The 12609-nt window shown below is 45.4% G+C and overlaps 1 protein-coding gene across 2 annotated transcripts in view; it reads left to right on the top strand.

The window, feature by feature from the left end:
• The window catches only part of LOC118079168 (uncharacterized), an 88972-nt gene that overhangs the window by 62966 nt on the left and 13397 nt on the right, over nt 1-12609 (top strand). Inside the window, exon 1 of one of the 2 annotated variants that reach the window (XM_088663479.1) lies at nt 10696-10833. The exons of the other annotated variant lie outside the window; for it this stretch is intronic. The gene's annotated coding sequence lies outside the window, so the exon portion shown is untranslated. Of the gene's footprint in view, nt 1-10695; nt 10834-12609 lie in introns of those variants that run through there. 2 annotated transcript variants of the gene reach the window in all.

Below are 12609 nucleotides of genomic sequence, written 5' to 3'. Positions count from 1 at the left end.
TCATGCCTGGGACAAAGCTGAGCTCCGTGGGTTAACTGATGTTTGTCTTTCTTACATTTGGAAAGATACAAACCATTTGACTAGTGGAAACTCGCTGCACCGAAACTTTGAAAATCCTTGCTCATAGCCGAGGTCCAGCCTCATTCTCATTTGAAGCTGGAGATAAGCTTCAACTCTTGCAACCCCCAAAGCTTTGCTTTTACAGTAAGAAATGCATGGCGGTATTTGTTCTGTCAGAAGCACCCGTCTTCCAGAATAATATGACAAAACTACCAAGGGCACACAAGAGCTTGCTTTGAAGCTAAAATGTCACTCAGGGTTCCTTGGAAGAACAGCAAGACACATGGGTTAACCCAGGAAGCTGTCTTATACCGAGTCGTAGCCTTGGACCATCCAGCTCAGTATTGTCTCGGTTTCAGGCAGGGAATATATCTGAGCCCTACCTGCAGGTGTTTGGAATTGAACTTGGGGCCTTCTGAAGAAGAAGAAGAGTTTGGATTTGATATCCCGTTTTATCACTACCCGAAGGAGTCTCAAAAGCGGCTAACAATCTCCTTTCCCCTCCTCCCCCACAACAGACACCCTGTGAGGTGGGTGGGGCTGAGAGACTTCAAAGAAGTATGACTTGGCCAGGGGTCCCCAAACTAAGGCCCGGGGGCCGGATGTGGCCCAATCGCCTTCTCAATCCGGCCCGCGGACGGTCCAAGAATCAGCATGTTTTACATGAGTAGAATGTGTCCTTTTATTTAAAATGCATCTCTGGGTTATTTGTGAGGCCTGCCTGGTGTTTTTACATGAGTAGAATGTGTGCTTTTATTTAAAATGCATCTCTGGGTTATTTGTGGGGCACAGGAATTCGTTCATATTTTTTTCCAAAATATAGTCCGGCCCCCCCACAAGGTCTGAGGGATAGTGGACTGGCCCCCTGCAGAAAAAGTTTGCTGACCCCTGGACTAGCCCAAGGTCACCCAGCAGCTGCATGTGGAGGAGCAGAGACGCGAACCCGGCTTCCCAGATTACGAGTCTACCGCTCTTGACCACTACACCACACTGGCTCACTGCAATTGAAGCAGATGCCCCTGCACTGATGGCCCTTTCCCTGATACTTTGGGTTGGGCAGTCTAGAAAAGTAGGTAATTTGCAGTCCTCTAGTCTCCTAAAACAGTATTTTCCTCTTTGGGCATGGGAAAACAATAAGGAACAGGGCAGAGCAAGTCTCATAGGACCTAAGGGAGCCTTCATCAACCAGGTGCTCTGCAGTTGTGTTGGGCTACATCTGTCCCACCCTACACATCCTGAGGGCAGAGGATACTGAAATAGTTAGCTGTTGTTAGCTTAGACTTTGACCAAACTGGGAGGCAGTGGAAGACAGGAGTGCCTGGCGTGCTCTGGTCCATGGGGTCATGAAGAGTCAGACACAACTAAATGACTAAACAAGAAACAAAAGTTTACACTTGTCTAGGACTAACAGCCCCTTCATGGATCAATGCCTTGTCGTGGCGAAGGGGCAGAGGAACCAGAGACCAAATAGCAAACATGCGCTGGATTATGGAGAAAGCTAGAGAGTTCCAGAAAAACGTCTACTTCTGCTTCATTGACTATGCAAAAGCCTTTGACTGTGTCGACCACAGCAAACTATGGCAAGTTCTTAAAGAAATGGGAGTGCCTGATCACCTCATTTGTCTCCTGAGAAATCTCTATGTGGGACAAGAAGCTACAGTTAGAACTGGATATAGAATCATAGAATCATAGAGTTGGAAGAGACCACAAGGGCCATCCAGTCCAACCCCCTGCCAAGCAGGAAACACCATCAAAGCATTCCTGACAGATGGCTGTCAAGCCTCTGCTTAAAGACCTCCAAAGAAGGAGACTCCACCACACTCCTTGGCAGCAAATTCCACTGCCGAACAGCTCTTACTGTCAGGAAGTTCTTCCTAATGTTTAGGTGGAATTTTCTTTCTTGTAGTTTGAATCCGTTGCTCCGTGTCCGCTTCTCTGGAGCAGCAGAAAACAACCTTTCTCCCTCCTCTATATGACATCCTTTTATATATTTGAACATGGTTATCATATCACCCCTTAACCTTCTCTTCTCCAGGCTAAACATACCCAGCTCCCTAAGCCGTTCCTCATAAGGCATCGTTTCCAGGCCTTTGACCATTTTGGTTGCCCTCTTCTGGACACGTTCCAGCTTATCAGTATCCTTCTTGAACTGTGGTGCCCAGAACTGGACACAGTACTCCAGGTGAGGTCTGACCAGAGCAGAATACAGTGGTACTATTACTTCCCTAGATCTAGATGCTATACTCCTATTGATGCAGCCCAGAATTGCATTGGCTTTTTTAGCTGCTGCATCACACTGCTGACTCATGTCAAGTTTGTGGTCTACCAAGACTCCTAGATCCTTTTCACATGTACTGCTCTCAAGCCAGGTGTCTCCCATCCTGTATTTGTGCCTTTCATTTTTTTTGCCCAAGTGTAGTACTTTACATTTCTCCTTGTTAAAATTCATCTTGTTTGCTTTGGCCCAGTTGTCTAATCTGTTAAGGTCATTCTGAAGTGTGATCCTGTCCTCTGGGGTGTTAGCCACCCCTCCCAATTTGGTGTCATCTGCAAACTTGCTCAGGATGCCCTCAAGCCCATCATCCAAGTCATTGATAAAGATGTTGAACAAGACTGGGCCCAAGACAGAACCCTGTGGCACCCCACTAGTCACTACTCTCCAGGATGAGGAGGAGCCATTGATGAGCACCCTTTGGGTTCGGTCAGTAAGCCAGTTACAAATCCACTGAATGGTAGCATTGTCTAGCCCACATTTTACCAGCTTCTTTACAAGAATATCATGGGGCACCTTGTCAAAGGCCTTGCTGAAATCAAGATAGGCTACATCCACAGCGTTCCCTTCATCTACCAGGCTTGTAATTCTGTCAAAAAATGAGATCAGATTAGTCTGACATGACTTATTTTTCAGGAACCCATGCTGACTTTTAGTGATCACAGAGTTTCTTTCTAGGTGCTCACAGACTGTTTGCTTAATGATCTGCTCTAGAATCTTTCCTAGTATTGATGTCAGGCTGACTGGGCGGTAATTGTTTGGGTCCTCTCTTTTCCCCTTTTTGAAAATAGGGACAACATTTGCCCTCCTCCAGTCTGCTGGAACTTCGCCTGTTCTCCAGGAATTTTCAAAGATTATTGCCAGTGGTTCTGAAATCACCTCTGCCAGTTCTTTTAATACTCTTGGATGTAGTTCATCTGGCCCTGGAGACTTGAATACATCTAAACTAGCCAAGTATTCTTCTACTATCTCGTTACTTATTCTGGGCTGTGTTTCCCCTGCTGAATCATCTGCTCCATATTCTTCAGGTCGGGCGTTGTTTTCTTTCTTGGAGAAGACTGAGGCAAAGAAGGCATTGAGGAGTTCTGCCCTTTCTCTGTCCCCTGTTTGCATTTCACCATCTTCTCCTCTGAGTGACCCCACTGTTTCCTTGTTTTTCCTTTTGCTACGGACATACCCATAAAAGCCCTTTTTGTTGCTTTTAACCTCTCTAGCGAGCCTGAGTTCATTCTGTGCTTTAGCTTTTCTGACTTTGTCTCTACACGTGCTGGCTATATGTTTGAATTCCTCTCTGGAGATTTCCCCCCTTTTCCATTTTTTGTACATATCCCTTTTAAATCTTAACTCAGTCAAAAGTTCTTTAGATAGCCAGCCTGGCTTCTTTAGGCACCTTCCATGTTTCCGTCTCATTGGTATTGCCTGAAGTTGTGCTTTTAATATCTCCCTTTTAACAAACTCCCAACCATCATGAACTCCCTTCCCTTTTATGGAACAACTGAGTGGTTCAAAATTGGGAAAGGAGTACGACAAGGTTGTATATTTACAGGTAGGTAGCCGTGTTGGTCTGAGTCGAAGCAAAATAAAAAAATTCCTTCAGTAGCACCTTAAAGACCAACTAAGTTTATATTTTGGTATGAGCTTTCGTGTGCATGCACACTTCTTCAGATACACTAGAAACAGAAGTGTCAGACCCTATATATATATACAGAGGGTGGTGGGGGTGGGTGGGAATGGGTGATGGGCTGATGGGAGTGGTAAACCTGTAGATGGCTGTTAATGGCTGCTGATGGCTGCAATTAGTCCTGGGCTGAGGTGCTAAAGAAAGCTTGATTATGCATAATGAGATAAGAATCCGATGTCTCTATTCATCCCAGGTGCTTCCATGGTTTTAAGCTTGGTAATGATTTCCAATTCAGCAACTTCTCTTTCCAGTCTGTTCCTGAAATTTCTCTGTAATAAAACAGCTGCTTTGAAATAAGCAGGTTGTATATTGTCTCCCTGCTTATTTAACTTATATGCAGAATTCATCATGCGAAAGGCTGGACTAGATGAATCCCAAGCCGGAATTAAGATTGCCGGAAGAAATATCAACAACCTCAGATATGCAGATGACACAACCTTGATGGCAGAAAGCGAGGAGGAATTAAAGAACCTTTTAATGAGGGTGAAAGAGGAGAGCGCAAAATATGGTCTGAAGCTCAACATCACAAAAACCAAGATCATGGCCACTGGTCCCATCACCTCCTGGCAAATAGAAGGGGAAGAAATGGAGGCAGTGAGAGATTTCACCTTCTTGGGCTCCTTGATCACTGCAGATGGTGACAGCAGTCACGAAATTAAAAGACGCCTGCTTCTTGGGAGAAAAGCAATGACAAACCTAGACAGCATCTTAAAAAGCAGAGACATCACCTTGCCGACAAAGGTCCGTATAGTTAAAGCTATGGTTTTCCCAGTAGTGATGTATGGAAGTGAGAGCTGGACCATAAAGAAGGCTGATCGCCGAAGAATTGATGCTTTTGAATTATGGTGCTGGAGGAGACTCTTGAGAGTCCCATGGACTGCAAGAAGATCAAACCTATCCATTCTGAAGGAAATCAGCCCTGAGTGCTCCCTGGAAGGACAGATCGTGAAGCTGAGGCTCCAATACTTTGGCCACCTCATGAGAAGAGAAGAATCCTTGGAAAAGACCTTGATGTTGGGAAAGATTGAGGGCACTAGGAGAAGGGGACGTCAGAGGACAAGATGGTTGGACAGTGTTCTCGAAGCTACGAACATGAGTTTGACCAAACTGCGGGAGGCAGTGCAAGACAGGAGTGCCTGGCGTGCTATGGTCCATGGGGTCACGAAGAGTCGGACACGACTAAACGACTAAACAACAACAACAACAATTCTTTTTAAAAATCAAATAAGAAATATCTACAAAAAAAAGTGTATTGGGCAAATTCATGAAATGCAAGGCAGTCAATGGCTATGAGCCACATGGACTATGCTGTGCCTGCATGCTCAGAAGCAGCAATGCTTCTGAATACCATTTGCTGGAAACTTCAGTCGAGGAGAGGGCTCTTGTGCTTGGGTCCCGCTTGTGGGTTTCCCAATAGGGCATCTGTTTGGCCACTGTGAGAACAGGATGGTGGACTAGACGGGCCACTGGCCTGATCTAGCAGGCTCTCTTTGTGTCTTTGTGGCTCAGTGATAAGGTGGGGATATGTGGATCATAAACAAACAAGCCTATGTAAGAAGTCTGCCCAAACATGCCACAGAGGCCAGCAAGATACAGACATAAGAGCCAAGAACAGGGTTCCCGAAACTTGGGTCTCCAGCTGTTTCTGGTCCTGACCCTTGGTCCTTCTAGCTGAGGATGATGGGAGTTGTAGTCCAAAAAAACAGCTGGAGACCAAAGTTTGGGAGATGGGAACACAAAGTAAATCTCCCCTGGGAATTGGCTGTGGGTGTGTAACATAACTCTGTATTGGACAAACAGGCCAAACCCTATGCCAAAGGATAAATGGACATAAATCTGACATCAGGAATCACAAGACAGAGAAACCAGTAGGAGAACACTTCAATCTTGCAGGACATTCAATACAAGATCTCAAAGCACCTGTCTGATTACAAGAGAATTTCAGAAATAAACTTGCAAGAGAAGTTGCTGAATTACAACTTATTACTAAACTGACGCAGGTGGCGCTGTGGTCTAAACTATAGAGCCTAGGGCTTGCCAATCAGAAGGTCGGTGGTTTGAATCCCCGTGACGGGGTGAACTCTTGTTGTTCGGTTCCAGCTTCTGCCAACCCAGCAGTTCGAAAGCAGGTTAAAGTGCAAGTAGATAAATAGGTACTGCTCCGATGGGAAGGCAAATGCCATTTCTGTGCGCTGCTCTGGTTCACGGCTTAGTCATGCTGGCCACATGACCAGGAAGCTGTCTGCAGACAAACGCCGGCTCCCTTGGCCAGTAAAGTGAGATGAGCACCGCAACCCCAGAGTCATCCGCGACTGGACTTAACGGTCAGGGGTCCCCTTACATTTACCTTACGAAACTGAAAACCATGGAAAGACCTGGTCTGAATAGAGATATTGGATTCTTGTCTCATTAAACATGCTAAAGCTATTTTTGGTCACCTGCATACCATCCCTTGTTTCTTCCTGTAGGACTAATCGGTTGTTAACAGTCGTCAACAGGTTTACCATACCCTTTGAGTCAATCACCCATCTTCTACTAGCCTTCTGAGAAATACCCCACCCCACCCTCCCACTATATATAAGGGTCTGGTGACTTCTGTTTCAATGGATGTGAAGAAGTGTGCATGCACATGAAAGCTTATACCCAAAACAAACTTAGTTGGTCTCTTAGGTGCTACTGGACAATTTTGTAATTTTATCCTGACTGTGTCAGACCAACACGGCTACCTACCTGAATAACTCTCGACAGTTGGTCACAACCCGAGGCGCCCATCCCACCCACACAAGTGCCCAATGGAAGAAGCCACCACTTGGTGTCAGTGCCACGAACGATAGGGGCTGTGACGTCACAATGCCCAATGCTCTTTTTGCGAGGGGTGAAAAGAAGCAGCACTACAAATCGTGGTCTTACCTCCTGCAGCAGCAGTTCTGACAATCCTCGCCTCCTCCGGTTGAATTTGCACCACATGGCTGGTCTCGAGCCCCCACTCCTCCCCAGGAAGGCTGTCCACCGATATGCTCCTCAAACGCCACTGTTCAAATCACCAAAACCAATCAGACAGAGCAGGGAGGCGCCTGGGCAGAAAGTAGGAAGCAGGATGCAAAAAACACACAAAATAGTTCATGGGGGGGGGGGAGCAGGCAGGAGGTTTTGTTATGTCATTCCTATATTCCCAGCGGTGATTGGAGAGAAATACAGGAAGTTAGTCCAATAGTACCTCCAAGGATGTGGGCAGGCTGCTTGGACGAGTGAAACCGACCACCTGTCTCCTTGATCCTTGCCCATCCTGGCTAATAAAAGCGAGCCGGGAAGGGCTGGGCGATGGGCTCTGCGGGGTGGTGAATGCTTCCCTCTGCGAGGGAGCCTTCCCAGACCCACTGAAAGAGGCAGTCATTAAATCACTTCTTTAAAAAAAACATCTTTAGACCCGGCCAGTATGGCCAACTATCACCCAGTCTAAAATAAACCATTATTGGGCAAGGTGATTCAGCAACTCCAGGTACGCCTGGAGGATGCAGACCATTTGGATCCCTTCCAATTGGGATTCAGGCCTCATCATGGCACTGAAACTGCCTTGGTCGCGCTGGTCGATGATCTCCGGCGGGCTAGGGGCAAAGGTGAGAGCTGTTTCCTAGTTCTGCTGGATCTCTCAGTGGCCTTTGACACCATTGGCCATAACATCCTTCTGGACTGTCTAGAGGGGCTGGGAGCACTCATGGCTCCCCGCAAAGAATTCTGGGAAGTGTAGTTTGTTAAGAGTGCTGGGAGTTGGGAGTCCACTCACGTGGCTTCCTGTCCCTGTTTCAGATAAACAAAGCATCTCCCACAAGCAGAAGGTAAAGCAAGAAGGATGCCAAGGATAGGCCTGGTGCAATTCTGCACCCAGAGGCTGGTGGCCTCCAACTCCCATCATCCCTGGCTGTTGCCGGCTGGAGCTGATGGGAGTTGGAGTCTAGTACCATCAGGGAAGCCACAGGCTCCTGAGCTATTCCTGAAGACAGACTCACCACGTGGGAAAATGGCAGCAAGTTGGTGGTCTTTTAGTACTTCCAAATCTCCAGGATGGCACGCTGGCTAGGTCGGTTCCCTTGCCGACGCTCTGTGTGGGGAGGAGGGGAGATTAACAAGGCTCACAGAGTCCATGGGAAAGTGTTGCCTCGCTCTGGACCTTTTCCCTTAAGCCGGACTTGCTCTAAGCTTGGCATGGGCTGCTGTAGCCTGACCGGCAATGTCTCCCCAGGGTCCCAGTGGTCAGAGATGGTGAGGTTTGTAGCCCAATAACAGCCAGAGACCCAAGTTTGAGAGACACCACTCTAACCACTACACCACCGCGAGCTCCCCAGTAGCTGGTCATGGTGCTGGGCAGAGAGTCCCCTTGCCGAGGCTTCTGCCAAAAGCAACAAATCTCTTTTAATCAAGGTCCGGCAGATATTTCAACAATTGTCAAGGCCAAGGGCAGATCTCTGGGGTTCCTCCCCCATCTATCTAGCCTTGCTTGGAAGGACCAACCCCACCGCCACACTATCCAGGATTTCGTAATCCGTGAAAGTTCCATGTTCCCAAAATGTACCAAATATCACATTTAAAAATAAAGAAAGGGCATGGGAAGTGTTATAAGAGAAATATTGTATAAAAATAAGGCGATTATCAGGGAGGGGAAAACCACATAAATCAAACCCGTCACCCCCCCCCCCATAAATGTCTTGACCTAATTCGGCCATAATCAACCCATCAGGTCTCTTTCCTTTGCAGAAAACCACTCAGACTCTTTTTATTTTGCAAAACAGCTCTCCACCCATTCCCATTTCCCTGAGGAGTCACTTCCTTATGTACCGGTATAGTTAAACCAGGGGATCCCAAACTAAGGCCCGGGGGCCGGATGTGGCCAAATCCGCCTTCTAAATCCGGCCTGCGGATGGTCCAGGAATCAGCATGTTTTCTTTTTATTTATGTGTTCTTTTTATTTATTTTTTGTTTATGTGTTCTTTTTATTTAAAATGCATCTCTGGGTTGTTTGTGGGGCATAGGAATTCATTCATATTTTTTTCCAAAATATAGTCCGGCCCCCCACAAGGTCTGACAGATAGTGGACCGGCCCCCTGCTGAAAAAGTTTGCTGACCCCTGTGTTAAACCCGTGTTTGCCCAGGTCAAGCTCTCCACCCGTTCTCATTGCCCTGAGGAATCACCCTATGTACAGTATGTGTTAAATCAATGCTTGCTCAAGTGAATTTAAATGCATATGCTTAGCTTAGGTGGTTGGCAAGTGATCTTTTGAAATTGTATCTGCTTTAAAATGTATCTACTAATACTGACTTCCAATGCATCTGTTTTATCATTGTATCCGTTTAAAATTGTTTTACTTTAAATGACCTTCTTGTATCTGTTTAAGTTTCAATTCATGTGCCTACTTAGGAAAATGAAAAGTTTTATTCCTGTTTTATTTCCAAGTGTATCTGTGTATAAGTTTTATTCCTGTTTTATTTCCAAATGTATCTGTGTATAAGTTTTATTCCTGAATTATCTGTGTATCCGTTTTAACCTTACCTTTGAAAGGTGACTCCCAAATTATGCACCTCTTGTATGATTATATGTAATTCATTCCTGTAAATTTTATACTGTACATCATATTACTAAGCAAGCCCTCATACAAAGGAAAACTAGTACTCACCGATGGTAAATTACAATAAGCCTATCGAAGCTATACTCAGAATCTGTATCATTCTATCACTTAACTGAAAATCATATTTGGAAATCTACTTCTTTAAAGTCTTTCCATCCCCGAACTACAAGGGAACAGCTACCCCTTCTGGGTCTGTAGAACAACAACAAGTAACAGGTAGGTAGACGTGTTAGTCTGAGTCAAAGCAAAATAAAAAATTCCTTCAGTAGCACCTTAAAGACCAACTAAGTTATTATTGTGGTATGAGCTTACGTGTGCATGCACACTTATCTGAAGAAGTGTGCATGCACACGAAAGCTCATACCAAAATAATAACTTAGTTGGTCTTTAAGGTGCTACTGAAGGAACAACAAGTAAATTCGACAAATACACAAACACATTAGAACAATAGGGTTTTACTGAATAGATCACATACCAAACAAGATGAACAGGTTTTAAGTAAAAATCTCTTTATCACTGATACTTAAATTTACATTGACAAGAAATTCCAAAACCCATCACGGCAAACAAAATGACATTTCCAGGCATTCACAAGAAAAGAAATTCACAAGCATCCTGTAATTTGAAATTGTTAATCTGTTCCAAGTCCTCTGTTTACTCAAGATGTTAATTCTTCCCGCCTTTTCCCTCCATCCACTTACATGTAAGCCAAAAGGTATATAAGTGAAAATGTTCTTTTGTTCGAGTTTCCTCTTTCCATCTATGCTGTTGGGGGGGGGGGGGACCTCTGTATATTAGAACTCTACAATAAATCACTCTTTGCTTCTTCAACCCTGGTTACAGGTAGGTAGCCGTGTTGGTCTGACGCAGTCAAAACAAAATTTAAGAAATCCTTCCTGTAGCACCTTAGAGACCAACTAGGTTTGTCATAGGTATGAGCTTTCGTGTGCATGCACACTTCTTCAGACAAGAGGCTGGGCGTGGGGAGAATCTTCGCCTTCCTCCCCAGAGTTGCCTCCACTTCCGGCTCCACCGGCAGAGATAAATTCGGGCCATGCAAAGGAGGCGGGAAGCAGGGCTGCATTGTGCAGATGCGGAGGAGGGGGCTGCTTCCTAATTAAGGCTCCTAATTAAGCGCCATCACTCCCTGCCTCACACGCGGGGTCTCCCATTCCCGCCCCCGCTGCCCAGGATTTCGGGTGAGTGCAAAGCCAATGGCGGGGAAGGAGGGAAGGGGGTCCAGGATGAGAAGCCCCGGGACGGGGAGAAGAGAAGGGAGAAAGGGGATCTGTTTTCTTAAAGGGGGCCTTGAAGGCGGAGTGGGGGGGGGAGAGAAAAGATTCCTCCTTCAGGGATCTGGTGCAAAGGGGGAGAGGACTGGGCATTGCTGGCCAGGATCGCCTTAATAACATTATGAATTTTAATTTTAATATCTGTACCCTGGCAGAAGACCCCTCAGAGGAGGACCTTATCTTTAGGCAACAGGCGAAAGCATTCCTCTTCTCCCAGGCGTTTGGCTCATTAAACCATCTGTGGCCTTCCCAACTGCGGGGTTTTTTTTGGGGGGGGTCGTTTTTTGTTTTTGTTTCTTACTCTGTTATGAATCTCTCTGTTTTTCTATTGCAAGTTGCCCTGTGATCTTTGGAGGAAGGACAGTAAAAAATGTAAAGAATAGCAGTAAAAATGGGAGGCCCTGTTGCATTAAAGGGGACGGTTGGAAAAGAGTCTGATCAGCATGCATAGCAAGACAGGCTTAGCAAGGAATAATAATAATAATAATAATAATAATAAATTTATTACTTGCAGCCTGCCCATCTGGGCGGCTTCCAACAAAATAAAACACATTAAAACATCAACATCAAAAACTTTCCTGTACATGGCTGCCAGCAGAAGTATTCCAGTTTGTAGAAATGGTCTTCAGTTTTGAAGAAATGTCCTCTTTAATGAATACGTGGTATAAACATGTATGTTATCCTCTAGGTCCATACACACATAATATTGGCAAAGCAGTGCTCCAAAGTGCTTATCTTGGGAACTGGCCATCTAAGTTGATTATTCCAGACGAAAGTTCCTGCTTCCCAAAATGACAGGAGGGGGAGCAGAGGAGCAAATGGATGGGTTTGAAGGCTCTTTCCATCAGCCGCCTCTCCCCTGAGCAACAAGAGCAAAGGATGTTTGCAGGGCAGGAGGACAGAGGAGGAGGCAGCGAGGGCAGAGGGAGCAGTGGGTAGATCCACCTCCTCTCCCAGGGGGGTTCAGATGCATGCAAGGGGCTTCCTCCTCCTCCATGCAAGGGCCACCCATGTATTCAGAGCAGTCCTTTGCAGATTAACTCTTAAGTTCCATGGGATCTACTCTCAGGCCACTAATGTGCATACCATGCCAGCCTTTGAAGGGAGGTGGGACAGGCGGGTGAAAGGAATGGCCAATGTTTTTTGAAAATGGGCGGGGGTTCTTGGGAAGGGGTCTTTTTGTATGCAACAATGGCAGCGAGGATGCTGATTGCCAAGAGATAGAAAGGTGATAAAATTCCATCAAAAGAGGAGTGGCAAGTAAAAATGCTTCAATATATAGAACTAGCATAGATGATGGAAAAGATCAGAGATCGATCAACCCAAAAATTTAAAAGAGAATGGGAGATCTGTAGACAATATTTAAAAGAACAGTGTCCCCATATAAAAACTTTAGAATGCTTCGAATAACTCTCGGAATTGAATAAGGTATATAGAATTCAGAAAAGATTTAATCAAGATAAAGTTTATTGAAAAATAGAGGCAAGTAATTAAGAAAAGAAATAACCCATATAAAGGAAGTCGGAAGTTGATGGTTGGAACAATTTTGTGCATCTGTGATGCATTGTTCTATTTTTGTAAGAGATGTATTGTGCTTTTTTGTTTTCTTTTCTTTTTCTTTTTTCCTTTTTATACACTTTCATTGTGTGTGTGTGTGTGTGTTGATTTTAAACCAATAAAGAT

The sequence above is a fragment of the Zootoca vivipara genome, chromosome 2 (assembly GCF_965207765.1).
Source record: "Zootoca vivipara chromosome 2, rZooViv2.hap1.1, whole genome shotgun sequence".
NCBI classification, from domain to species: domain Eukaryota; kingdom Metazoa; phylum Chordata; class Lepidosauria; order Squamata; family Lacertidae; genus Zootoca; species Zootoca vivipara.
The sequence above is the reverse complement of the archived record's forward strand: the minus strand, read 5'-3'. Positions and strand labels throughout refer to the sequence as shown.